The following is a 27,161-nucleotide window of genomic DNA, read 5'->3' on the forward strand; positions in this document are numbered from 1 at the left end:
TTGGAAAATGTGGGGTTTGGAAAAAATATTTGTGAAAATTTTTTCTAACTTCTATAAATCTTTGGTTTGGATTTGAATTTAGGGTCAAGTTTCTATATTGGCTGTGACTAGATTACCGTTAGATGTGGCATGTTATATATTTAACACCATAGCTGTTCCAAAAATGAGCAAACAATTTTACAAAACAAAAAACACACCTTTTTTTTTTTTGCCAAAAAGTGAGTTGAATTTTCAAAATGTAAAAATATTCAACAGCCAGTTCTGTTTAACATCCTAAATCCATTCTTCCCCTGTATCCCCGTTACTGAAATGCTTGTCTGCACCTTGGCCATCTCCCTTCTTCATTACTTTCTGCTTTGCCTATTTCAGACGCTTGATTTTTGCTTCTCCCCTGGCTCCTAGGCAGTCACTGCTAGCCTCATCTTTGTTTACCAACCCTATCTTTGAATCTAGTCATTGGTTTCTTGCCTCTTATTGTATCAGACTTACATTACTCACTATTACCTGCACAATCCAGCCCTCCCTAAATTGTTGTTGTTCATTACATTTTTGTTCCCCATACTCTTTCCAGCCCTTTTGCCTTTCTAATCCCTCAATGTCTTGTCCCATTCTCAGCTTCATACCCCCTCATGCTGCCTCACTATCCTTTGAACACACTCCTTTACTTTCCACCAGTAGCCAAAGCATTTTGTCCCCTCTCCTTCCAATTTCTCTTTAAATTCCCCACAATCCTTCCTGCCCCATCCTGCGTCTTCCCATACCTTTACTATTACCCGGTGTCTTTTGTAGTGGTTTTGTTTGCCTTGTCTAGCTTAGATAGAAGGATCTGTGGGACATGAAGCCAATCTTATTGCAGGCTACCGACATGGTGGGGACCCCCAATGGAAATGAGGAATTTCTGGTCTCTAGGACTGTACCTCAGAAGTACAGCATCACCACTGGAATTCACTTCTTCTCATGTCTGGGACAGACTTGATATACTCCACCAGTCTTCAGTTTTCCAATTAGTAGCAATGTGTAGCATGGTTGTGGTTGTGAGATGCCTCCTTGTCTCTGTAGCAGGGTGGTCAGCCTGCTCCAGCTCAGAAAGGGTTAAAAGCCAGCCCTTGGAGAGGGCTGGGGCTGAGAGCCAATAAGAAAAGGCTGATTGGGAAGGCAGCCACAGCTGGGGCCATGCTCAATTAGGAGACAGCTGGCCCTATAAAAGGGCTGTGAATCAGCAGCTGAGTCAGTCTCTCTCTAGTTCTGGAGAGAGAAGGACCATACTGCCTGGGAGAGAAAGGTACCTGAGGTAGAGCAGTGCTGGGGAAAGGCAAGAGGAGCTCCAGCTTGGCAACTCCCCAGGCTGAGGCTTTGGGTAAGGCCAAAGGAGGTACTGAGGCTATAGAGGTGCAACCCAGAGATAGGCAGAGGCAGCTGGTCCAGCCCCCTTGCTGATGATGAGTGGTTTACAGATTGCAGTCTGCCCCAGTGAGTGGGGCTAGATGATGAGTGGCAGTAGCTACTGAGGCAAGGTAGGGATAGAGGGTTGGGGGTTTCCCTGGGAGGGGAGACCCAGAGTGTGGGGGTACTGCTGGGGCAGAACCCCAGGGTAAAGGGGCGCCGTGGTCTGGGAGGGACATGGGGGAATGAGGTCAGCAGAAGGCACTCTGGAAGCTGAAGGGCTAATTCCCAAGATGACCAGCAGGAGGCATCACACCAGTGAGTCCTCGCTTCGCTACAGTCTCCTTTCATGGAAGGGTTCTTTTTGATGGTGATGAATTCACTGTTGCATAGCAGAGGCAACTGGAACCAGTGCAGGCCATCTAGATTAAGGTGGAAGCAAAATCTGCCTGAGTGGAATGAGGGAGGATCCTGGAATCTTTGGATCCAAGTTCCATGGATAGAGGGTTCTGGGGTGAGGATTTGATTCTGCCATAAGGCAAGGAGAGCAGTAGATGGTCTGGTATAGTAGCACACAGGTAATTGGTGGAGTCTGGCAGCTGGCTGGCCTGCCTTACTTTGGAGGAAAGTTGTAATAAGCCAGCAGATAGCACCTAAGTGCAGGCAGCCAAATCCTGGATGATCAATGGCCTAGGGAGCAAGAAGCTGGAGAATGTGGGAAGGTGCTGGATGGTAGGGGCGCCATCTTGGCTGCAGTGTGTGTATGGGGTAGGGGGCTTCTGTGAAAGGAAGGAAGACTGTGTTGCTCTAGGTTCAGGCATGTGTGAGCCTGGGGTAAGGACTGTGGTGGACACTGCTAGACTGGAGCTGATTGTGAGCACTGTGGATTCATACTGTCGGGTGTCCCAATGGCAGGTGATGGCAGAGGAGCAATGTACCCCCAAAGGCTAGCATATCTCGGCTCTGTGTGGGATTAGAGGCCTGGGGGGATGGCAAGGTGAAGGTTTGGGGCGACTCTGGAGGTAGGGGAAAGGATTGTGCTATTGTTTCACTGTTGCTGTTGAATTTCAGCCTGTTGGTCACTATCCATTCCCTTGTCTAATAATATTTTATATAAATGGTTGCAAAACTCCTGTGTGTGTAATTAGGTTTTATGTCTGGGGTTTCCAGATAAGCAAAGGGAACAAATGCCTGACCCACAGAGGACTATGTACATCCTCGCTGCCTTAGGACATCTACCAGTACCGGTGTTCAGCATGGTGAGAGAGTGGCACAACACGATTTAATCAGGAATGGGAGGAAGACCAGAGTTAGTCTGAGAGGGTGAGTCCAAACTGGGATGAGCTGATAGGAAGAGTCTGTTTAGAGAAGGGGAGAAGCAGAGGAACCCCAAAGAGCCTTAATCTACAGTACCGGAACATATGTGAGTGCTGCTGGGAGGGAAACATAGGAAATAATTTCAGAGCAGTTGGGTGAGGGATTCATAGATTCCAAGGCCAGAAGGGACCACTGTGATCATCTGGTCTGACCTCCTGTATAGCACATGCCGGCGAACCCACCTGCATCAAGCTTATAACTTCTGTTTGATCTGTAGTTTCTCTTTAGAAAGATATGTAGTCCCGAGTTAGACTCCAAGTGATAGAGAATCTGCCACATCCCTGGGCAAATTGTTTCAAAGGTTAATTACCCTTTCTCTGAAAAATTCATGCCTTATTTCCAGTCTGAAATAATTGTCCATCTTCAGCTTCCAACTGTTGTCTCTCACTGTGCCTTTTTCTGCTAGATTAAAGGGTCACCCACTATTGGAAATCTCGTCACCATGTAGGTATTTGTAGACCGTGATCAAGTCACCTCTTATCTTTCTCTTGGATAAACAAATTAACTAACCTATTAGAGTCAATAGGGAGTCATGCAGCTCAAACCCCAAGCAACTCTCTTTAGTAATCAGTCCTTCAGCACAGCAGAATTTGCTTACTGTTCCAAGCTTTCCCCAGACATGCAGATGTTGTTCTGAATGCAGCAGAGGGGGTGGTTTATGAATACAGTCGTGAGCCTGAAACTATTACCTACTTGTCTCAGAGCTGTGGAACCCAGTGATGGTTGTGGAACAAAACAATAGGTCACAAGGTGAAATGATTCAGAATAACAGTTCAAATAAGGAAAGATTAAGCCAGATCAGAGAAAATAAGGACCAGTCTGAACACATCTGCCCAGACCTTAGACTGAACTAAAAGACTTAACCTTTGCTAAGGGTCAGGAAATCTTCCTCCCGCTCCTCACTTTCTCATGCCTCTGAGCGTCTTGATTCTGGATAACAATAATTAATTATTAATTACTTTGTGGAATCTCCAGTAGTGCCAACCTCAAGCGTTCAAAAATGAGTGGCTTAAAAATCATGAGATTTTTAATAAATAAATATTGGGTTCTCTTTATCTAGTTTCTGACCATTTAGTTTCATGTTTTCCAGCTTTTCTTTGTAGCCATGAAGGCTAGCAATTAACTGAAAGAATGAAAGAGAATCTCATTCAAATCTCTCGATTACAGGAGCTAGGGCTTTACTTAATATACCAACAATTGGGAGGCTTATGCTCAAATTAAGATTTCCAGACCAGATGTGCTGAGCCAAGGGGGAAGATAGTCCAGTTAAGCATCCAAACATTGCAGTCTTTACCTGGCCTGAAACCCAGCTTCTATTTTAAATTCATCCATGTGTAGTCCAAAGGCACCAGGAGCCACAGATTCAAGAAATGCAAAGGGGAATGCATGAAAGGTTAATAGATGCTGATGTGGGAGTAACCAGCGCTGTCAGGGAGCGATTAAGCTGCCGAATAATCTTCCACCTAGAGCTGTCAGGGCAGCATCTAATGTTTCATTCAAAGACACCGCGCTACATTCCTGATGAGTAAATGACAGAGAAGATTTCAATTAGAGCTATGCTGGGACTGAAATACTGACACATCCTGATGGTTTACTCTAAGTTCTCCTGCTGTTCCCTCAGGGGTGCCGACCCATTAATAACACACTTATAGGTTCAGATTAGGGGTGTGCTACTGCAGTCTATTAGCAGGTAACCATCCACAGGGAGGGAGTGTACATCCTTCTGGAGGTATGAGTTACCTTTACTGTATATACCTGAATGGTGCACAGAAGGATTTTAAGGTTGTTGATATGGGGCAAGACCCAGCATTATACTATGTAACCATGGTTACAGCCATGCATAGCATGGGCAGGCCCTGACTGATTACCTACACACAGTTCCATTCATCCACCTCCATCCTACCTGTAATATCCACTGCTAATCTAGACCTGAGTCCACCTATAATGCTGTCAATGCATTGTCATCCCGACCTGCAGTTACTAAAGCAGCCTGCTGTGCCCCTTACCACTTTTTTATATGGCCAAGACCTCAGGTATGTAGGCACCTACTGGGTAAATCCCCATGATGCCCTCCTCTCCGTTCTGAGAGACAAGGAGAGTGTGAGGGCGAGCGCACTGAACAGAGTAGGCCAAATTTTGGTGGCTGCTAACTCCACTGACTTGTGGATTTACACCCATGCAAATGGGATCATACTCTAGGCCAGAGGCTTTTCTGTGTAAGAAAAAAAAAATAATTAAACATGCACTCATGTAGACACAAATGGAAGATAGATGACTAGTCACGTTGGGATGAGCTTCAGAGCTGAATACCTGCATGGATCCCATGAACTTTTGAGTGTTTGAAATGTGGATCCCTGACTTATAAAGGGCTGAGCCAAACAACCCATATGACCCAACCAAGAAGTTTGTTTTTTGTTTTTGGGGTTTTTTTTGGGGGGGGGGGGATGTAGGGGAGGTTTAATCTGGAAGCAAAGCTTGCATCTTGTGTCCATCTCTGCTTTCCTTGTATTTTGATTCTTAGACAGTGCCATTTAATTAGTTTCATTAGGATTCCTTTTCTTCAGCCTTAGCATTCATGTCCAGTTCTAGGTCTGGTTCTGTTCAATATTTTCATCAATGATTTAGATAATGGCATAGAGAGTACACTCAAAGTCTGGGAGGGGTTGCAGCTGCTTTGGAGGATACAATTAAAATTCAAAATGCTCTGGAGAAATGGTCTGAGGTAAATAGGATGAAATTCAGTAAGGACAAATGCAAAATACTCCTCTTAGGAAGGAAGAATCAGTTGCACACATACAAAATGGGAAATGACTGACTAGGAAGGAGTACTTCAGAAAGGGATCTGGGGGTCATAGTGGCTAAATATGCATGAACAGTGTAACACTGAAGGGAAAAATAAAAAAAGCAAACATCATTCTGGGATGTACAGGCAGGATTGTTGTAAGGAAGACACGAGAAGTCATTCTTCCACTCTACGCCGCTGTGATTAGGCCTCAGCTGGAGTGTTGTGTCAAGTTCTGGGCACCACATTTTAGGAAAGATGTGAAGAAATTTGACACTGCTGGTGGTAATCGCCCTGGACTTGCAGAGTTTGAGGTCAACGCTGATCCCTTCCAACCAAACCACCAGCACGTTAGGGAAAGCAAGGTTGAGGGACATGGATCACAGGCTCCTTTGTTTGCAATACAAGCACTTGTAATGGAAACTTCCACCGTCTCCCCTAGGTGATATCCGTCTCCTGAGGGTAACAAAGGGAGCAGATGCTGCAAGTGTCTGGGTACAGATCTGGCCCTCATGCTGCTATGCTGTGAACTGCAATGATGCCAGCGGAATTAAGACTGGAGTGGCGTGGGAGAGTGAGTGGAAGAAGTAAGGCAGCCCTCCCCAGAAACCTTGTGCAAAGGATTGCAGAGTACCTCCATGGAAGTTTCCTTGAGATCTCTATGGAGGATTCCTGGACCATCCCTGTGCACATACACAGTCTTTTCCAGGGGGGCAATTTTTCTTCAGCGTAAACATAAAATATAAGAGCATGTAACCCCTACCATTTGACTGGAATTTCATACTCCCAAATGTGCCTTCCCCAGCATCACACTCGACCACCACGCTGTCTTATACGTAGGGCCCTACCAAATTCACGGCTGTGAAAAATGTGTCTCAGACCATGAAATCTGATCTACCCTGTGATACCTGCCTACTGTAGAGGAGGGGCAGGGCTGGGGGGCACCTGGGCAGAGGCTCCTACCGTGCACCGGGCTCCAGCTGCTAGTACTGGGGAGGGATGGGGACTGTCTCTTCCCCTGCAGGGGCCGCTCCTGGAGATGGGTCAGACCCACCTCCAAGAATCTCCCCTGGCTGTAGGAAGCTCCGTGGCTGCTGGCTGGGAGCCCAGCTCTGAAGTCAGGGCCAAAGTGAGGGTGTCTGTCAGCTCCCAACCCAGGGGGGAGGCTACAGCTCCGGCTGTCATCCCCCTCCCCACTACTCCACCCTGCATGCAGAGAGGCTGTTGCCCCAGCTGTCAAACCCCCCAAGACCCCTGTGCGGAGAGGCTGTTGCCCCATCAGCTTCTCCCCCCCACCCCCCCCCCAACCCTTGGCATGGAGAGGCTGCAGCTCCAGCTTTCTGTTCCCAACCCTGGCGGCAGGCTGCCGGGAAAACTGGACCTACCATGTCCCCATACCCTGCGACCCTCACTTCTTGTTTATGCTGAAATCACAGATATGGGGAAAGGAACACAAGTCAATTGTGAGCCTCAGGAATTGTTACTGTGGGAGGCATATTTCTTCGGCTGTGCTCTGTTCCACAGGCTGGGACATGAACAAGGCCACAACTCCTTTTTTTTTCTAGACTGGGCTTCACTTTAATGAGTGCTCAGAGGGCAATTCAATGTTATGTTGCTGCCTAAAGGGGCACAACCTCAGTTAAGACTGCAGTTCCCCTTCCCCAGGGCTCCCCCCAGCCATAACTTTAAATCTTTATACTTAGTGCCAAAACTAAGTATAAAACTCTATAAAGAAAAATAATGTGTTTTCTAGTCATAACGCTGTACATGTAGGTGCAAAACTATTCCATGGCTCTTAAAAAGCATGCTAGGCTGGATTCATCACTAGGGCTAACGGGGAGCTTTTCCTAAAACGGGAATGAATATAAAATGGAGGTGGGGTTGGATTTGCAAAACCTAATCAATTGCAGTTCTATAACCAGCGATGGTTTGGATCTGGTTTCCATTTGATTCAAGCCTGCAGTGGCTGGAGAGAAGAACTGGATGAGTGGATTCGGGTTTACACATAGGTTTGGCCTATGTGTAATAACTGCCTTTTGCTTCCACTGGAATTTGAAAGGTGCTGAACTAGTTTTAGAGGTAATTTTTGAGTTTCTGTAGTCCTAGAATGCTAGTCACAGAAGCAGAGACAGAGATGAGAATTTCTTCCCCACGAGGTCCTCGTGCCTTTATTGTAACTAGCACGTATGCTGCAAGGTTCACCTGCCCATTTCTGCTTATTTTACATCAATGCTGCCCTGAACGACCTGGGTGGTGGGTTTTTTTTGTTTGTTTGGGGGGGGGTGGGGGGTTGGGTTTTTTTGTGTTTACAATCCATGTGATTCTGCCAATGTATCTGTGTCCTGAAATGCAGCACTTCTTGCTATTCCAGTCCTGAGTCAGGCTTGTTTTCCTCCAGTGTCTATGAATGATTCACTCTATTTTACTTAGGAGGGGAGCATCATATCAGACATAATGAAGGTTTGCTGTATCTAGTTATTTCATTCTGTCACCCTGTCTCCCGTGCGCTTTGTGTCAGCAGAGGCAAAGGCAGGATTTATATTTGCTTCCTGTGCAGCGGGAGACAGGGATCTCATACTCTGTTTAACACGCAGCCTACATTTAACAGGGGATCTTACATCAGCTCTGAAAGATGAAGCTTCGCTAAATGGGGCCAATTGTTAATAAACTTGCAAATAAAGTGTGAGAGAGAAAGCAAAGGGGGGGGGGGCGCGGGGTACAGAGACAGTAAGTGATTTCCCAGTGATGATTAACTGGTGGACTCTCTTTGACATGCAGGTCTCAGTGAATGTGCTTGTTGAAAGTTTAGTGGTGGAGATAGCACACCTAATGGGATCTCAGGGGAGGCAACCTCTTGCCCGTGGCTAACGGTCTGAAAGACAAAGCTGTCAGATTGTTCTGATTTACTTCTCCTCTCGCAGCCGGGAGATAAAAGTTCAGGTACCTTGTAGCAAAGCTGGCAATGCAGCACCTCGCAGCAACACTACGTTAACCCCCCTCCCCAAAAGGTACAAGTGACTTGTGCCAGGCAGAGAGAGAGTGAAAACTAAACAAAACAAAATAGCCTGATTTGCTATGCTGAGAATTTCCCAATGCATTAGATCCATTTGCTTACAGGGCCACCTGTGCTTCTGTTGCTCAACTGACTTCACGCATATATTCCAAAAAGGGATGGTTTACAGATAAAATCTGAATATGAACAAATAGTATAATATATAAATATGTGAGATAGGCTTGTAAACTATGAGTCTATGAAATTCCTTATACTTGGGTTATATAGGGAGAACGTTTGGCCCCTGCTTGGGAAGTGTAGATTCAATTCCCTCCTCCTCCTTCATGGACTTCATGTGTTACCTTGAGCAAGTCACTTAGGTTTTACAATGCTGACAAAGCAACACCTAAATACCTTTAAAAAGGCCTAAGTCTCATTTTCAAACGGGCATTAGGAACTGAGGAGCCAAAATCGAATTAACTATCAATGGGATCTAGTCTTCTAAGCACCTAAATCCCTTTTTAAAATGAGATGTAGGCTGCTAAATCAGTAAGGCGTTGCAATGTTGAATGCAGCAATGCCTAAATGCCTTTAAAAATTCAGGGCCCTAGCCCCAGAGCCTCAGTGGTATTTAGGCACCTGACTCCCATTGAAATTGAGGCCCTTGGCTGTAGTCTCACCATTCTTCAGTTCCCCCAAAATGGGGACAATAGCATTCCCCTGCCTAACAGGGATGTTGTGAGGATAAATACCTTTTAAAAACCTGTGACGGGCTGAGCTACTACGGTAATGGAGCCATAGAAATACTTCAGGATGAAATGTAAAATGGGATTGCTTGGCAGGGAGAGCACCAGTTTTCCTGAACTGGGCTGTAACGTTTGTGAAGTGTGGACAAATCGTTCAGTCCAGAATAGGATGAGGCCAGTAGGCTCACTTCATTTGTGACCCAAGATGTGACTACTTGGATTTTTTTATAGCTCTCTACAGGCATTAGCCAATCCTCACATAAACCGCAGAGGGGGAGGAGCCCCACATCTTTTCAACGGATGGGGAAATTGAGGTGGGACATTTAAGTGACTTGTCCATGGCAACAGTGGAGCGTCTCAGAGGTGGGATTAGAACTAAGGGGTTCCTGGTTAAAAGTCTTATGCTTGTCTTGCTAGGATATGTCTGGCTGCTCCCAGCTCTCCAGGATTGAAAGGCTAATTCATTCAGAAAACATACAACAAAGTAATGGCTTAGTACAACTGGTTTGTTTTTATCCCTCCACCCCACCTACTAGTAAACCCATTTTATAGTCAAAACTCACAGTCTCACTTTGGCGTCCACAGCAGAGGTGAAAATGAGAAGGTTGAAGAGTCACTGAGGGAAAAACCTTGCTAACCCTGAGCCTGGCTGCCCTGTGGAAGAGGTTCTCTAGGCGTTGTATGTGAAATGAAGTCACATGCTGCTGCTTCTCCAGACGGGACAGTGCTCTGGGGAGGCTAGTCTCAGCAACAGCAATGGCTGATACAGCACAGTGTGTGATTTGACTATCCCCCACTCTCCCATCTGCTCACTCATGACGTGATTCAGCTTCTATCAAAGATGATTAAATGATTCCCACTCACTACAGTGGGAGTTGGATCAGACCCTCAACTTTTGGTGACGGGGCTAGCCGAGCTCCCTCCTTCCCATTCCAAAGCTGTGTCTGTGTGCAGCTTGGAGTAGCAGCATGCAGGCATGCGTGTGTGAGGGCAAAGAAGGGGGCAGAAGCTGGGAATGGAAGCAGGAGAGGTGGACAAATGGAGGGAAGAAAATTGGTACTTGAAGAGGGTGTGTGTGCAGCTGGGCAGTTAGTTCCACATTACCATGCAGAGAGCAGAGTTAGCATCTTGGGTTTAGCCCCTGGGTTAAGGATGCTGTATGGACAGCATGCTCAGTATCCCCCACCCCAAACTAGGAGCCCCATTCGGCTGGTTTCCAAAGATTTCCCTTCTTGTCAGCAGGCCAAGGAAGGTACCACAACAACATCAGTCCTACAGGGAGGGGTGTTAGTGACAAGAACTCTCCCTCCCCCCATAATTCAGGGCCTAGCCTAATTCAATTCATTCTGGGGATTGGTCCTGCTTTGAGCAGGGGGTTGGACTAGATGACCTCCTGAGGTCCCTTCCAACCCTAATCTTCTATGATTCTAAATCTGTAATAAAATGTACCAGTGTCACCTGGTTGGTTTGTGATGTACGGTAAATTGGTAAGTGTGGGTGACAATTACCCTCATGCAGAAGGACTAGCTCAAGGCCCGAGTCTGAGGCCATAAGCAGTGTCCTAAGGCTACTGCTGGCCCTCTGCACAGAGCTCCCTTTCACCCTATTGGGTACCATTGTTCTAGGCACATGGGCAAGCTGAGACCTAGTGTGTGCTCATGCAGCCACTTACACTAGGTTTGAGCGTGACCCTTTGTCTCTAAATTTACATTTTAATTGTGGATTTCTTGAGAAAGCTCAGTCTGGACTGCAACAAAATTAGAAGGTAGCTGCTAGGAGCAGAAGCGGGAAGGCTGGGGTGGGGGTGCTAAGACACACATGCAGCATGTCTGTTCTTCCCACATATACACACCGCCTCAGGGCAAGTTCGCACTACAGCACTTTACCCAGCTTTTCATGAGGGACTTTCTGTTTCACATGGAACTGTGTATTTCCTTCAGTTTGCAGGAAATCAGAAGAAAGCGGTAAGGAAAAGCTGTGTCTAACCCTGGGAGTAGACAGAAATGGTGCCATGCAGCATGCCTCCAAACAGGAATGGCTGCTGCTGACATCTAAACACGTTGGATCGAACCGCAAACCCAACGTGTAGCCCTACCCTGGGTGGATCTTACCCACCCCTGACCGATAGACACTTGTGCAAACGACATTTGTATAGCTTCTCATGCCCATGAATTGTCATTGAACAAAAGTGAATGGAATGCAGAGTCCTTCATGAGTGATTTCTCAGAAGCAGCCACCAGTATGGGGCCCCCTGCAACATGATGCCGATGGAACTGAGGTGCCATGGAGATGGAGGAAGGGTGAGGAAACCCTGTTCCTTATTGGAGGCAAATCCACAAGGGAACCTGGCAGAATTTCCTCCCCATGACTCATCCTGTGAGAGAATGAAAGGACAGGTAATATCTAGCACTGATGAAGCACTGCAGGAGTTGGCCCATCCTGTGTTGTTAATATTCACTGGGAAAGGTCACTGAAATTATACTCTGTGCAGGAGGCCCCCTCCCTGAGAGGTTGCACGGCTCTTTGCTCAGGATTGCAGTATGCTTGAGCCTGGCATAAACCAAGGCTTCTGTGATTTTTTTATTTCTATTTTTGGGGGCCATTTAATTTTTTAAATGGTGGCAAGAGAGGAATCTATACAAATAGAGCCACAGTGAAATTGGCATGCAAAGACAAACAGGGGGATGGGGGAGATTTTTTCTCCTTAATATCTTCTTGTGTCATCCTGGAGCTTGCTATTTATCACCAGTTTCTCAGCCCATAAGATGATGGGCTCTGATCAAATGGGGGAGATAAGCTTGCACCAGAAGGAGAGCTATCAACAGACCTATTGATTTATCACCCTTCTGAGCTCAGGTGGGTTCCAGAGGAGGAGAAATCTTCCCCCGCCCCACTCTTTTTCTGTTGCTGTTAGGTAACCATCATCTCTCTATGGACCATGTCTTTCATTTCCCATAAACACTGAATTACTCAATCTGGGGCTGAACTGAAAGGTAATTTTAAAAGGAAAGAGAGGGGGAAAAAAACCTTTTGATTGGGACAGCTTAAATCCTCCCATTTATCAGGGCTCAAATCAAGAGATGTGTTAGAGAGGAATGTTGCCCTGTGCCAGGGCAGCTCTCAGAGCACCTGCAACATTAATATGGCCCATTATTAATGCTGACTACACAAAGGGCTCAGTCCTGTAAGGTGTTGAACAAAGTGCCCTCAGCTGCCAATGGGCAAAGGTACATTTGCGAAGTCTACTGAGTAACTATAGCTCATTTCTTCAAGGAAGTGAGCAACTCCAGAAGAACAATAGGGCTTGGAATAGGTAAACACAGAGTAACTTTCAAGACTGAAGTTTTTGTATATAAGACCAACACTGTGTGTAACAAACTGACAGAACGTATGGTATTTGCTATGAAATTCTACAGGAATAGTGAAACTTATCAAACTGCTCTTTTTTTCTCAGGTTGTAAGCATCATAAACCCTTATACCAAGACAGCTTTTGTGTGTGTTTTAATTCCCCTCCCACACCCCTTCTACTCCTCTCCAAAAGGATTAAATAATAAATGAAAGAAAGGAAAATAATCATGTAAAGGAAGAAGAGAGTCCATGTCCATACTATCCTCTAGGGGGCGAGAAACCTCTCTCATTATTCCCATAAACTTGCTGTTTGGTGTTCTGGTGTAATTCCTCATCCCTGACTCTGCGACCTTCTGAGTTCTCACAGGAAGAGAGTTCAGAAATAGTCCTCAGCCCCCATAAACATAGTCAATTTCCAGTTTAATTCTTGCCGGGGCTTTTTCTACATTAACAAACACAAAATTCTGTATCACTGTTTGATATCCTCAATGCTCTGTGCAAACTGGCATCTGTTTAATGATGAGAAATAGCCCTTGTATGGTTATCTAGTAATGGAGAGCTCCCCATCTTACAATCGGTCCCCTCTCTGGGCACTTATGAAAGTATTTTCTCAGATACAGAAAATGCCAAAAGTTGAAGACTTGTGCTGATTTAAACATCAATAAAAATAAAATAAGCAAACAAAACAGTCCAAGGGCTATAGACTGCCTGATTGTCTTGTAGCAGCGGTAGATATTCCTGGCTACCAGGGGCGGCTCTAGGTCAAACTTTTAGATGAGGCCTTATAATTTAATGTACCTCAACCTGTGTTCATTAACTAGTGCACTTTGGAAGTGCATTTGCAGTGGCTGATAGATTGTTCAGTGAAATTGTGTAGCTGCTGTTAGTTTGTACACACCCTTGCTTTCTTTTTCTTTTGGTCCACACCAATCAAGGACTTTGAGCACCTCAACAACAACTGTTCAAGCCCCCTCAGAGGAAGGCAGACTGGCCTCCAAATTATTACCCTGAGATACTCTCTGGTAGTTTATCTGAAGACGCTGAGCCAGACTGTGGTTTGCCAGATGCTTCCTGAAAGAAGAGAGGCCCATAGCATGTTTGGGACTGTTTTGTTTTTCCTTTGCTTTGCGGTTTTCCTTCTGTGGAGCCCTGGAAGGGACACACTCCAGTGGAACCCAGCCAGAGGCCTGAGTTTCCATTCCTGGATCTACATTGCTCGCTGCCTGGACCCGGACAACAAAAAGTTGGGTGAATATAGGACCTGTCACACCCCCAAGGGGCTCCGTGGCAGAACTAAGCACATGACAGTGGGTAAGTATCCATTAGTAGAGCATCCACCATTGGCATTTTCCTAGCATACCTAGCAAATTGCTAGGAGGGGCGTAAATAAAATTCAGGAGATGCCCGGCAGGCTACAGCCAGTTTAGGTAACAAATCTGCTAAGCAGCCTTCTAGGGTAAATGTATTCTGAAGCAGAGCACTGTGTGGCTCGACAGCTGGTCTCTCTCACCAACAGAAATTGATCCAATGAAAGATATTACCTCACCCACCTTGCCTACCTAGGGTAAACAACCGTTATGAGGCCCAAGTGGATAAAACAGAACAAACCTGTAAAGAAAGCAGAGATAAATGAAGAGAGCAAATGAAACTTGGGGTGTCAAGGAAAAGAAGATGTTAACTTGTAAAAAATGGAGCTCTCGGATTCAGAAACTTGAGCTTACTAGCTAGTCTGTGAGAGGTTCTTGTTGGCTAGTCTGGTTAGCTCCCCAGGAGATGGAAGTGGAAGTCACAACGAAAGTCTGTTGGTGAAATACATCCCTGTGCAGAGGGCCCATCCCACACACAAACCTCAAATAATCCTTACTTTGAAGATTTAAGCAGTGCAGAGGCCTCTTGCTGGCCCTCTGCACAGAGCTGCATTCTGCCCATTGTGAATAAAAAGAGCACACAAGTCATTTACCAGGCTCTGATTTCTGATTCTTGAGGCAGGTGCCTGACACATGAAAACCTTAAACAAAGGCAAGACCAATTTGCTTTCCTCAAATGTTGAGCCTTTAAAACAGGCACGGGTGCCTATTTGAAAAGAATCTTTCTTCCAAAGAAACATGGATGCTGTGTTACTCCATTCATCTGAACTAAAGATTCGTGATAGTGGAAAGCAATATCTTTTCTGTCATGCAGCAGACTAATAACCCAACTGGATTTTATCACTGGAAATCGGCTCTCATCCACCTCAGAAACTGAGTCAGAATATGATTCAGGCATACCTGGTATAAGAAGGACTTCAGTTTGATACATATTGTGGGTATAACAAAACAAAGCTTCTGTTATCCTGGCACTCCCAGGGTTTTGCATTGTTTGAGATCATGGGCAGGCGTTAGCATGAGGCGACTAGAAGTCAGGACTCCTCAGTTTCTCCTGAGCCAGCAAAAGGCTTATGTACCACTTAAGTCCTCAAAATAGGGTTGTAAGGGGTGTGTGGGAGCCTTGCTCTGCCATTCTTATGTAACTTTAGACAAGTCACTTTATAGCTTTGATTTCCTCTTTGTATTTTCCTGCCTCATAGTGGGCCAGGGCTTGTAAGAATTAATTACTGTGTGTAAAAATGCTTTGAGAACCTTGCATGCTACTCTAGGTGCTACATAAGTGCCAAACAATATTATTCTGTTTTAAATATTAACTGATATTTTCCCTTGTTTCCTCCCTCCCAGTTTTAAAGGTGGCTTCAGAAATATCCCCAAAGTGTTAAGTGACGGGAATATCAGATGAGGAAGCCACTAGAGGATTTAGGCTTTATCACAACCTGGCATTCCATATGGGACTCTCTCAGGCTGCTATGATCTAATCCTGATGCAATCTGACCATTCATTTTAATTGAAGTATAATCCATCACACCCCTGATTGCAGAAAACATTAGTGGTTGACAAATGCGGTGTTTACAGTGGTAATAACAGACTGATTGATGGCTAGGGGTGGAGAATTACAGCTGGCAACTCTCCTGCTTGTGAGGAAAAGGATATGAAGGCAACATGTCAGTGTCTGCGGCACAGAGGCTAAAGCTTAGTATCTAATGCTGGCAGCAGGGGGAGCAAACTCATATACAATCACCTTTTACCAAGGGCAGGGTCCTAAGACAGAATCCTCTGGGCCTTTGTTTTCATGAGGCAACTTTATACCAACTTCCTGGTCTTCTAAAGCAGCAGCAGAGCTGGTGAGATGGAGGGTTTCATCTTTTGCTATTCTAGATCAAATACTCGGGCATTTCTCCCCCTTCACAAAATAAGCTAGTTACTGAAGTTTTTCAGTTATGTAAACCACGTAAGAAAAAAAAAATGGAAGGATGCAGTGGTCCGTTCTTTATCCGTGCAAAGGGCCAGTTACCATGAGGATGGACACCCTTAAATAAACCTAGATCGATATACAGTAAACTGTCTTTCATTAGGATTTTTCTTTCTCTCTCTCTGTTTCTTTTCCCATATTCACTGGATTGTGCATTTATGGGCATAATGATAATATCCACAGTCACGTTAGCTAGGATTTTAAAAAATGGGGATACACATCTTCATGTTACAGGGCATAAATTAGCTACTAGTGGTCAGGAGTAGGAAAGCATTTCCCCTTTGGGTATGTTACTCTATAATTGCCATTTATGGAGTTTCTTGCAACTGCCTTTGAAGTATTTGGTCCTGGTCACTGTCAGAGAGATGGCACTGAACTAGGCTGTGTGATCTGCTCTGGCAAGCCCCACATTCCTATGTTACTCCCAGTAACAGTGTAGAACCTTCCAACTGTGATGTTTGAATGGGTTTGAAATTAGACAGTGTCCATACATTTCCGGGGTTGCCTTCAGTAATTGCATTGCTGGTCTTTGTCTATCCCCAGAAGAGGAGGGGAGTCCAGAATACTCTCCTTGTAGCAAAAATTGATTGGGGGTATGAATTCCTACATTTTAGCATGTTATTAAAGCTGTCCTTCTGGGCCCACATGTAGGTTCTTTCCTTTTAACATTTCTGATGAGCTTGGGAAATAATCTGTCCCAAAGCAGCAGATAAGGAAATGTCTATGTGTGGAAACAGGTAGATTTTCCATATATCTGGTATACTGTGTAGGCCAGCTTGGGTCCAGCCCCTGCATTGGTGTGCAAGGGAGGGAGAGGGCACAAAAAGCCTCTCTTTGTAGCCACTTACATAGACCACAGAGTCAGCTGGGCTGTCACTCTACAGGGAGAGGCCATGGTTCTGACCCCTCCCTTCAGTGCCCTGTAGCACGTAAAGGATGGTGCAACCTTCTCCCTGCACTGGGGCCAGTCCCCTTCACAGGTCAGTGAAGCAGGGGGAAAGCATCCTAAATTATGCTCATCGGGTGGCTCAGGGAGGGACTGTGGCTCCTGAAGCGCTGCAGGGGGCTGTATGGCTCTGCACTGCCCCTATGCAGGATGCAATGGTGCACTTAATGTTTTAAATACATCCTACATACTGTCACACATGGCCCCGAAGCTGAGAGGCATTGAGCGCCTGCAACCCCTAAAGGAGTCAGTGGCAGCCTTCGTTGAGGAAGGACTACAGGGTTTGGCCATTTAGCTTTATAACACATCAGAGGAGATGCTGGGAGGGAAATAATGCTTCAATGACATTAAATAAGCCATCAGTTCCTTAGACCTCCATCTCACAGACCCCCAAAGTGTGCTACAAACACCAGGCCATGCCATCTTTGATACTAGGAACACAGTAGAGGATGTGAACTTAAATACTAGCCAGAAGAGGGGGACAAGGGGGAGAGTGTCTAAGAGGAGCTTAATGGAATCACATTTCCTTCTGAGTAAGCCCCTCAGCATGACCATCCCCGTGCTCAAGAGCTTCCAGGGAACTAGATGCATAAAGAAACTGAAGGACTCTACAAGGCATCTTGTATGCATGGGGTTAACGCCCATAAACTATGTCCAGGGGTTCCCCCCACCCCACTTTTCCAGCCCTCTGCCCTTGATTAAGAGGCCAGAACATTGGGATTAAAATTTATGAAAAAAATGATATTGGCTCTTTATGGATCCGGGACTCCATTTTTATAGCTCAGCCAGAGATGAGATCTCACAGTGGGACTGGTCCAGAGCCCACTGAAGTCTGTTTATTTATCTTGGGCACTTACATGTCCCCATCAACATAGTGTCTGAGCACTTCCCACTCTTTCATGTGTTTATCCTCACAACAATCCTATGAGGGAGGGGAACCATCCCATTTTACAGGTCGGGTGCTGACACATACAAAGACTTGCCCAGTGCTAGGCAGAAAGTCTTTGCAAGGGCAGGGAATTGAATCTCCTGCATCCCAGGCAAGTGCCTTGGTAGGTTGGGGTGAGGGGGTGGGGGTCATTGACTCCAGAGGGTTTTATATCACTCTATTTTATTTATTATAAAAAACATTGTCAAGGACACACGTTAGAATTATTGGCAACTCACAAGCCTGAGCCTAATTCTCCGCCCAGACTAGTGAAAGTCCCCAGGGTTTACCAATTTTTCTTGCTTTCCAGTGGTGAGAATAAACCAGATACTGTGAGCACAGTATGAGCTGGAACATAAGCACGAATTAAACCTTGCAACTACAAAGGAACCAAAACATGAAGCTCTTGAAAAACGACCACTAAAAATGTAAATTTAAGCCCTAAAAGAATGGATTGAAAGTAGGTTTAATTGCCTCAGTAAAGGGGTAACATGAGGATTATGTTGGCAGAGAAGATTAAATGCTCCTCAGAAATTTGCCGATATTGTAAACGTGGACTGAAAGAATGGCGAAAGCTAGACAAAACATGATTACAGTAATGCAGTTAAGGAGACAGTGTGGTCTAGTGGTTAATAGGCATCTGGAACTGCTATGAGTGCTGTTCTTGACTGACATTGACTCACTGTGCGACCTTGGGCAAACCCAGTAAGTAGTTTCAGAGCAGCAGCCGTTTTAGTCTGTATTCGCAAAAAGAAAAGGAGGACATGTGGCACCTTAGAGACTAACCAATTTATTTGAGCATAAGCTTTCGTGAGCTAAAGCTTATGCTGAAATAAATTGGTTAGTCTCTAAGGTGCCACACGTCCTCCTTTTCTTTTTCCAGTAAGTAGTGGTGTTGTTACTGAGAAATGACTAAAGCATGAAAATAAGTCTTGGTGGAAGGTTCCAGCTATATGATTACATATAATACTGAGCAGTTTCCGAGCATTTTTCATCATCAAAGTGCTTTAGGAACATTAATCACAGCATCCCTGTGAGGTAGGTGGTTATTACCATCACCACTATTTCTAATGTGGTAGCATCTTGGAACCCTAGTCCTGGACCAGGACCTCACCTGTGCTAGGTGCTGTATACAGAGAGACCAAAAGATGGGCTCTGCCCCAAAGACTTTACAATCTATTGTTTTCATTTACAGCTCGGGAAACTGAGAAACAGAAGGCACAAAGCTATTTACTTACAGTTGTTTAAATCCAGAGTAATCCCATGAATTTCAGTGGCGCCACGTCCAATTTACACCAGTGACGTACAGAGCAGAAGTTGGCATCTGGAGTTTAGGTGACTTGCCGTGGCGGGCTGGTGTCAGTGCTTTGTGACGCATTCCTATGGAGACAGGATTACTGAACCATACCTGGTTTGGCTGGTCCTCCTCCCTTCCAGCTCGGTATGGTAGGAGATCCCAGAGCACATCAGCCTATGTTCTTCTGGTGCCTCTCTATATAAATGCCCTCTGGACTCTCCATCAGCTGCTAAGGCACCATAGGAAGCTGTCTGGATTTTCTCAGAATGCACATGAGCAACTACAGACAAGCAGCATGGTGTCTGTGGATGCACTAACACACTTGGGGTATCAGGGCTGTGTGTGTTGTGAAAAGGCAGCTGTATGGGGGAAAAAACCTCAATTGTGGTTGGTGCAGCTGGGTCACATGAGGGTGTCATGCCCTCATTACAAACACACTGTTGTGCTTACAGTGTAACTGAGGCCTTACTGACACAGGAAATGGCCCATTAAGCCCTTTGAAATGCTGAACTCAGAAATAAATGGGCAAACTCTTCTAGTATCACAAAGGAGGCGTACCAGGGTGAAGGCTCCAGGGCCATTATTTGGGAAGGGATGTTAGTCACCAGTGACTCTCTGAAATTAGGAAGGCCTGACAACAGCACTTAGTCAATAGTAAATGACAGAAGTTCCCAGAACTGATTAGGTGTCACTATGCGGGAAGACATAGGCAGATAAATGAATGCCTTTGAAATAAAATACAGTCACCAGATCGTTAGCAATTTTTCTGATAAGGTCACGGCCAGCAGCAGAAGCATCAGAGAAAACCTTTGATGCTCACAGAAAGTTTTTCACATTGTCTGCCAATTTCCAGAAGCTTGTCAGTGCAGCCATCAGCTATGATGCTCTGATTTGCATTGGCCCCAGGAAATCATCAGTTTCGGACTATGGCTGGGTGATCATAGAAACACATGGCTATACAGTGGAGCAGGGTCACTGTAATCCATGGAGTGTAACATTTGGTACTGCTAGGCATGGAAACTAGTGGCTAGAAAAATGGGTTCTGTTCCTACCTCTGCCAAAGAGTAGCTCAGTGACCTTAGCCAAATTACTTAATGCACTCAATTATATATATATTCGCAGATTAATCAATCAGTATTTGTGAAGCATTTGGAGACTGTCGAGATCAAAGAACGATGCCATGTAAATGGAAAAATATTATTTTGAATAGCTTTATTATACAAATTCTCAGTGACACTATAGAACCAAAGGATCCAAAAGAAGTCAGCCTTACTGTCTGTTGGTTTCATAATCCTCACATAAAATTTTTGTCTGTGATGGGCCCATGGATTAGCAAAGGTTTGCAAAAGGGATCTGACACAAGTCAATAAAAAATGCCAGCCAGAGAGTTAAGCTATCTGCTTCGTGATCTGTGCCCAGATAAAGAAGCTCATGCGCCATCTGATACACGGTCAAGTGGACTTGGGCCCCTGAGTAGACAAACGACTCTGTAGCCTTGCCCTCACCTCCCACTTTCTAGACAAGGCTCCACCTTCCTTTGACTACTTTGCTTTCGCTCTGTGGCCAATCCCATGAGGTGATGGTCCCCTCAATTCCCACTAAAGTCAATGGATTCAGGACCTTTTTGACAGAGGGTCAGATTTCAAACACTCTAAATCATGCTGAATAATACTTACTCCACGGACAGGTCCCCTGAAGCCAATGGGATTACTTGTGGAGCAGCAAGATGCTCAATATAAGGATACCTGAATCTTAACCAAACAACCCACCCAAAAAGTTTCTTCCTTTGTTGTAGTTTCAGGGTAACTGCATCTGTATTCCCCCTCCGTGGTCACTCGGGGGCACGCAATAAAAGGTTTCCAAATCCCAGCCAGCACCTCACTTGGTTTACCTGTGGATCTGTCCACAAGCTCTGTTGCAATGGTGCGTTCAGTCTGGATGGAGCAAGGGTGCTACCTTTGTCAGCTTCTTCCCTTCAGGGACTTGGCACGGACATTCCTCCCCTACCCCCAACCTGCTGGGCTCTCTGTCACTGGGATGGATGTTCCCTGCATTTCTGGATGTACCAAGCAGCATCCTTTTCTGGGCCTCAAAGTACAACCAGTTGAGTAGCTGTGCCTTTGCTCCAGAGTGCTGAATTGCCTTTCCCTGCATAAATCAAGTAGCTTATCTTTTGTCAACTGTTCACAACTCATTTCCCCCTTTCTCTTTTTGCTATTCCTTTTCAAAAACAACAGTGAAACTTTTTCCTTTGCACTATTTTCTTCTACAGTGCTTCGTTTCCCTGATATTGGTACTTATGGCAATTCACAGTGTCATAGTTCCCACGATAGGTGCGGACTCTGTGCATGCTCCGGGGCTGGAGCACCCACAGACAAAAAAATAGCAGGTGCTCGGTGGTGCTAGTGGACCTCACTGATCAGCTCCTCCCCCTCCCCCCCAGCACCTCCCACCCACTGTGTTCAGCTGTTCAGCGGCATTCTGGAGGTGCTGCATGGGAGGGAGAAGAGTGGAGGCAGGAAGAGGCGGAGCCGGGGTGTGAAGAGGCTGGACAGGGGTGGGGCTGGGGGAAGGGGCGGAGTGGGGCAGGGCCTGGGGTGGAGCAGGGGTCGAGCACCCCCTGGGAACACAGAAAGTTTGCTGGTTCTCACTGCTGCCATCATATGTGTTACAGTTTTAGGGTAACTGCATCTATATTCCTCCCTCCAGGGTCCCTCAAGGACACACACACACAAAGTTCCCAGCTCCTTGTCCTGACTGGGGGTTTTAATGTGACATAGCTCCCTGTCTTTGACTCATATATCCCCAGAAAGCCAATGTGCCAAAAAAGGCCATTGGCTATGCTTTGCTTGCTTTCCAAGGGCTATGAACAGCCAGCAGTTACAAGTTACCACACAGCGCTCTCTAAGCAAGCACATTTATTCTTAAGGTAAAAGCATTACAAAGAAAAGATATAAAGAAAAAAACCCAATAAACATTCCTATATGCATGCTAACAGCTTACCAGAAATCACCCCACAATGTTATGCCCCCCCGCCCCAGTAAGCCAAAGTTCTTCTGCAGAGATCTGTCCATTTGCTGGATCAGAAAGAAGGCCTGAGTCAGTTTATATGCAGGCTATTTAAGTTAAAAGTTCTTCTTTTGTCTCTTGATCCTTGGAGAATTCAGTTTGAACCAGGATATGTGAGTGGTACCTCTCTTGGGCAATGGTTTACAATCTGGCTGAATTGCCTTAATCATCACCCACTGTTTTTAGTTCTGGAGGAGCTATGATAACCCTCCCTTGTAGAAAAGACACACACATAAAAAACAATGGACCCCCCTCCCAAAGATACTGCCTGGTGTTACAATATCTGTTGCACCTTTAACCACACAAATTGGCATGTAAACACGGACACCTGTATGCAAACGGTGAGTACATAAACCAAAGAATATATCTTGAAGACTGTCTTTTCTCTCATGCATATATCACCTACACACTTTGGGGAAAGTCTCTGATTTTTGCCAACTCGCTTCCCCACTTATTCGTGCCATTTCTGGTTTACATAATGCCAGCATTAAATCCGCAGTTACTATATCTGTGGGTTTCATGTGATCTTCTGCCTTTTAAAGCCAGTTGAAAAAGTTCCCTTATTTAAAAGAAGCGCAGGCAGTTATAATCTAGGAAGTTTTTAGAGCTGCTCAGGTTTTCTGCCCACTGCCGTGCCTCACAACTAGAACTGATGGAATTATTCATTACAAGTAAAATATTTGATGAATGTAGTCATAGTAATTATTATTATTAACTTGGATCTGGACCTCATTGTGCCAGGCACTGTACAGCTCTCTCTCTCACACACACACACACACACAGTACAGTATAATCTAAAAATAGGACAAGGGGTGGATAGAACAAAAAATGGAGGGAGTACTAGGTAACTGAGATGATTGATTGGAGTAGCTAACAGTTATAACTATGCACACACTGACTAGCAATTGTAAAGTATTTTGTAGGCATCATGGTATATATCAGGGATTGGCAACATTTGGCACCCAGGCATTCTGATGCAGCATTAAAGACATGTTGACAGTTTTGACATCATTTTTCCTTGACATTGGGGATTTATAGCTGAGACATAACCTTTTACCATAGGTTTTTGTTTTGTGTGCACACGTTTTCTAAACTGTAGAGTTTATTAAAGTTCAAATAGTATATATGAAGAGGTGTAACGTACAAGACCTGTGTATATTTACTATGTAGTTAAGGACCAGCGAGAAATAACTCTGACCAAAACTTGTCCTTGAAAATTGAGTGAAAATAGATAGATGAAATATAATTCTGCAGTACCTGATCTCCTGCTGACCAGCAACCACCCTAATTGAAAATAGAGTAGTGGGCGAGAGGAAAGAGGAAGGCTATTTGGAAAGGTAGCTTACTTCAGTTCATGACTATTCTTATGGCAATCTTACAATCACAATTTCTTAATGGTGGTTGAGACCTTCCGAAATAAAAGATGCTGAACTTGCTGGTAAAAGATGGCTTATTATTAGGCTTGGAAGGGTTAGTTTTTTTACGGTAAATGTCAATTTCACCTTACACACACAAACTGACAAAAAATATTTCCATCAATACATTGAAATTTGCAGATAGGCAAAGAAAAATGCTGCCTGAGGACTGAGAGATTTAGTTGTATATTTTTGACATGTGGTGTTGACAATTTTTGTTTTAACATTTATAAAGCTTTAACTTTTTGATTTTCAACACCGACTGTCATTAATTATTGTCGACACCTGCATAATTTCCAGCAAATGTGAAAATTTAAATGGATAAAAATAAAAAAGTGAAAAATAAACATTGATAATAGCCATCAAAATTATAAAAAACCTTGAATTCTGTGACGCCTACTTATTATATTTTGACTCTTGGCAATTTTCTAACATTGTTCCCGGGCGGGGGAGTGTGAGAATACATAGCAGGGAATAGCTCAAGAATTTCATTCTGAGTGGCGAAAGCCCTTGTGTAGGGGAAGATTGGCGGGGGGGGGGGGGGAGATTAAAGGGAGGAAGCAAGATATACGAGCTTTTCGTTAATGGGAAACTGGGATGATATATTTACAAAAATACTCTAACAGTATCTAGTTACTAAGAAAAAAACAGCATGTTGAAAAGTGGCTTAAATGTAATAGAAAGGAACAATATTAAACCTTCAGGGCATAAGCCAATTGCTAACTATTGCAGATCAAGTTGAGACCTACGGTGAGAGCAGATTATCCCACAACTGTCATTGCAAGATTTTACACCTTCCTCTGAAGCGTCAGATACTGGCCACTGTCAGAGTCAGCGTATTGGACTAGATGGACATTAGGGCTGAGTCTGGCAATTCCTTGTTCTTAATTAACAGTTGTCAAGGTTCCTACCCCACTCTGAACTCTAGGGTACAGATGTGGGGACCTGCATGAAAACCTCCTAAGCTTACTTTCACCAGTTTAGGTTAAAACTTCCCCAAAGTACAAATTAATTTTATCCTTTGACCCTGGATTTCCACCGCCACCACCAAACTTTAACTGGGTTTACTGGGAAACGTAGTTTGGACACGTCTTTCCCGCCAAAATCCTCCCAACCCTTGCACCCCACTTCCTGGGGAAGATTTGGTAAAAATCCTCACCAATTTGCATAGGTGACCACAGACCCAAACCCTTGGATCTGAGAACAATGAAAAATCATTCAGTTTTCTTACAAGAAGGCTTTTAATAGAAGTAAAGGAATCACCTCTGTAAAATCAGGATGGTAGATACCTTACAGAGTAATTAGATTCAAAATGTAGAGAATCCCTCTAGGCAAAACCTTAAGTTACAAAAAAGGTACACAGACAGGAATAGTCATTCTATTGAGCACAGTTCTTTTCTCAGCCATTTAAAGAAATCATAATCTAACACATACCTAGCTAGATTACTTACTAAAAGTTCTAAGACTGTTCCTGTTCTATCCCCGGCAAAAGCAGCATACAGACAGACACAGACCCTTTGTTTCTCTCCCTCCTCCCAGCTTTTGAAAGTATCTTGTCTCCTCATTGATCATTTTGGTAAGGTGCCAGCGAGGTTACCTTTAGCTTCTTAACCCTTTACAGGTGAGAGGATTTTTTCTCTGGCCAGGAGGGATTTTAAAGGGGTTTACCCTTCCCTTTATATTTATGACAACAGTCATATGGGAAGCTGCTATCATGGGAGTCTTTTAATGTAGACTAGACCTTTTGGAATTGGGCTCCCCTTTGAATGCATAAGAATACTATGACACTCTGTATCCCATGTGACACCTTATACCCCATGTTTCAGAGTAACAGCCGTGTTAGTCTGTATTCGCAAAAAGAAAAGGAGTACTTGTGGCACCTTAGAGACTAACCAATTTATTTGAGCATAAGCTTATGCTCAAATAAATTGGTTAGTCTCTTAGGTGCCACAGGTACTCCTTTTCTTTTTGCTTATACCCCATGTTCACCACTTTTATGTGGTTATATTTTGTACAAAGTATACCTTGTAAGGTATCATTTGAAAACTCATAATCTGCTGAATGTTATTATCCTGTTGAAATGTGTGTAACAATACTGCAGGTAAAATCATAAGATTTTGCTACATGACTGTTCCTGAAACACACTGGTAACAGCCACAACCCCATTTTTCAGAGACAAAGACACACTGACAACTGTTATCAACAAAGCCAAGTGGGCTATCACTTACTTATGCAGCCATTCTTCCGTAAACAAGAAATTTACATTTCCCCCCTGCTACGGTAGGCCCTCATGTACTCAGGGGACTGTTTGTCTACATCCATTTGAGGGGGTAATTCTCAAAGAGAGGAGTGGAGTATAAAAATAAAGGACAGTGACCTCCACAGGCCCCCATCTCTTCTCCTTCCATCTCTCCATTTATGATAACGACTCCCAAAGAACTGAACAAACGAGGAAGTAGTTGTCCCAGGCTGGAAAGGGACGCAGCCTGTGAAATGTATTGCAGCTCATGGTGAGACACACATTTTGCTTTTTAAGCCTATTTAGTTTGGTAAAGTTAGGAATTAGCTTGCAGTTTTATTTTTTAATTTCCTTTGTAACTAATTCTGACATTTATGTCTTACCACTTGTAATCACTAAAAATCTATCTTTCTCTAGTTAATAAACTTGTCTTATTGTTTTATCTAAACCAGTGTGTTTGATCGAAGTGTTTGAGAAATCTCTACTCAGGCCAACACAGCTGGTGCATATTCATTAACCGTTGCTGGAATGATGGACTGTTTTATGAACTTGTACTGTCCAGTGGGCTACTGAGCAGTACAAGCTGCACGTTTCTGGGGGGCAAGTCTGGGACTGATGGATATGTGGGTGTCTCCTTGTATGTAATTCCTGGATGGCTGGGCACAGCATTCATATATTCAGCTTGGAGTAACCTTACATGCTAGGGGTTGTGTGTGAGCAGAGCCTGGAGGGGTTGCTGTTCTCTAGCAAAGCAATGTAAAAGGCATCCCAGGCTGGAGAGCTAAGGGGACACAGTAGTTTAAGTTGCACCCTGGGAAAAGTCACAAATACAGAAAACTTTCAAAGTTGCTTTAAATTCCTCTAAAATCAATAAATAGTTTAATTGACTCATGGGAGCTATTGATCAAAACGTTGCTAAATATAGAATTCCCTTGTGACGGCTTGGAAAGCCCTTTCTATTTCATGCACTCATATGGGACCGAGTCAAACTCTGCATCATCGAACTGATCAAGCAGACAGAAGCAAACATTCTCCAACATGCCATCTGTTTACTTGATCTTCACCTAGCTCTCAGTCTAACATTTTACCCTGCATAAAACATTTTACCCTGCATTTAAAGTAAGACGGCAGGTGGATAAAGATATATGCTTTGGATTTTGGATGTAGTTGAATGTGTTCACAATGTTTTCTACCGATTCCAGATCTATCTCCTGGCTCCTAACCAGCCTGTTCAGGAGCGAAGCAAAATGCTTGCTGAAGTGCAGCATGATTCTCTGATATCTTGGATCATCATCGCGA

The 27,161-nt window shown here is 44.5% G+C and overlaps 1 long non-coding RNA gene across 2 annotated transcripts; it reads left to right on the forward strand.

Annotated features, from left to right (window-relative positions):
• Window positions 1–1,230: 1,230 nt before the first annotated feature.
• On the forward strand, window positions 1,231–13,289 carry LOC122462766. 2 transcript variants are annotated; one of them, XR_006285515.1, is made up of 4 exons: window positions 1,231–1,357; window positions 2,554–2,706; window positions 5,985–6,129; window positions 11,221–13,289. It is a non-coding gene; the product is annotated as an uncharacterized LOC122462766 (long non-coding RNA). The 2 variants fall into 2 exon arrangements; XR_006285514.1 differs by lacking the exon at window positions 11,221–13,289 and having other exon boundaries at window positions 1,243–1,357; window positions 5,985–6,783.
• The last annotated feature ends 13,872 nt before the right edge of the window (window positions 13,290–27,161 follow it).

This window comes from Chelonia mydas, chromosome 13, assembly GCF_015237465.2.
Source record: "Chelonia mydas isolate rCheMyd1 chromosome 13, rCheMyd1.pri.v2, whole genome shotgun sequence".
NCBI classification, from domain to species: domain Eukaryota; kingdom Metazoa; phylum Chordata; order Testudines; family Cheloniidae; genus Chelonia; species Chelonia mydas.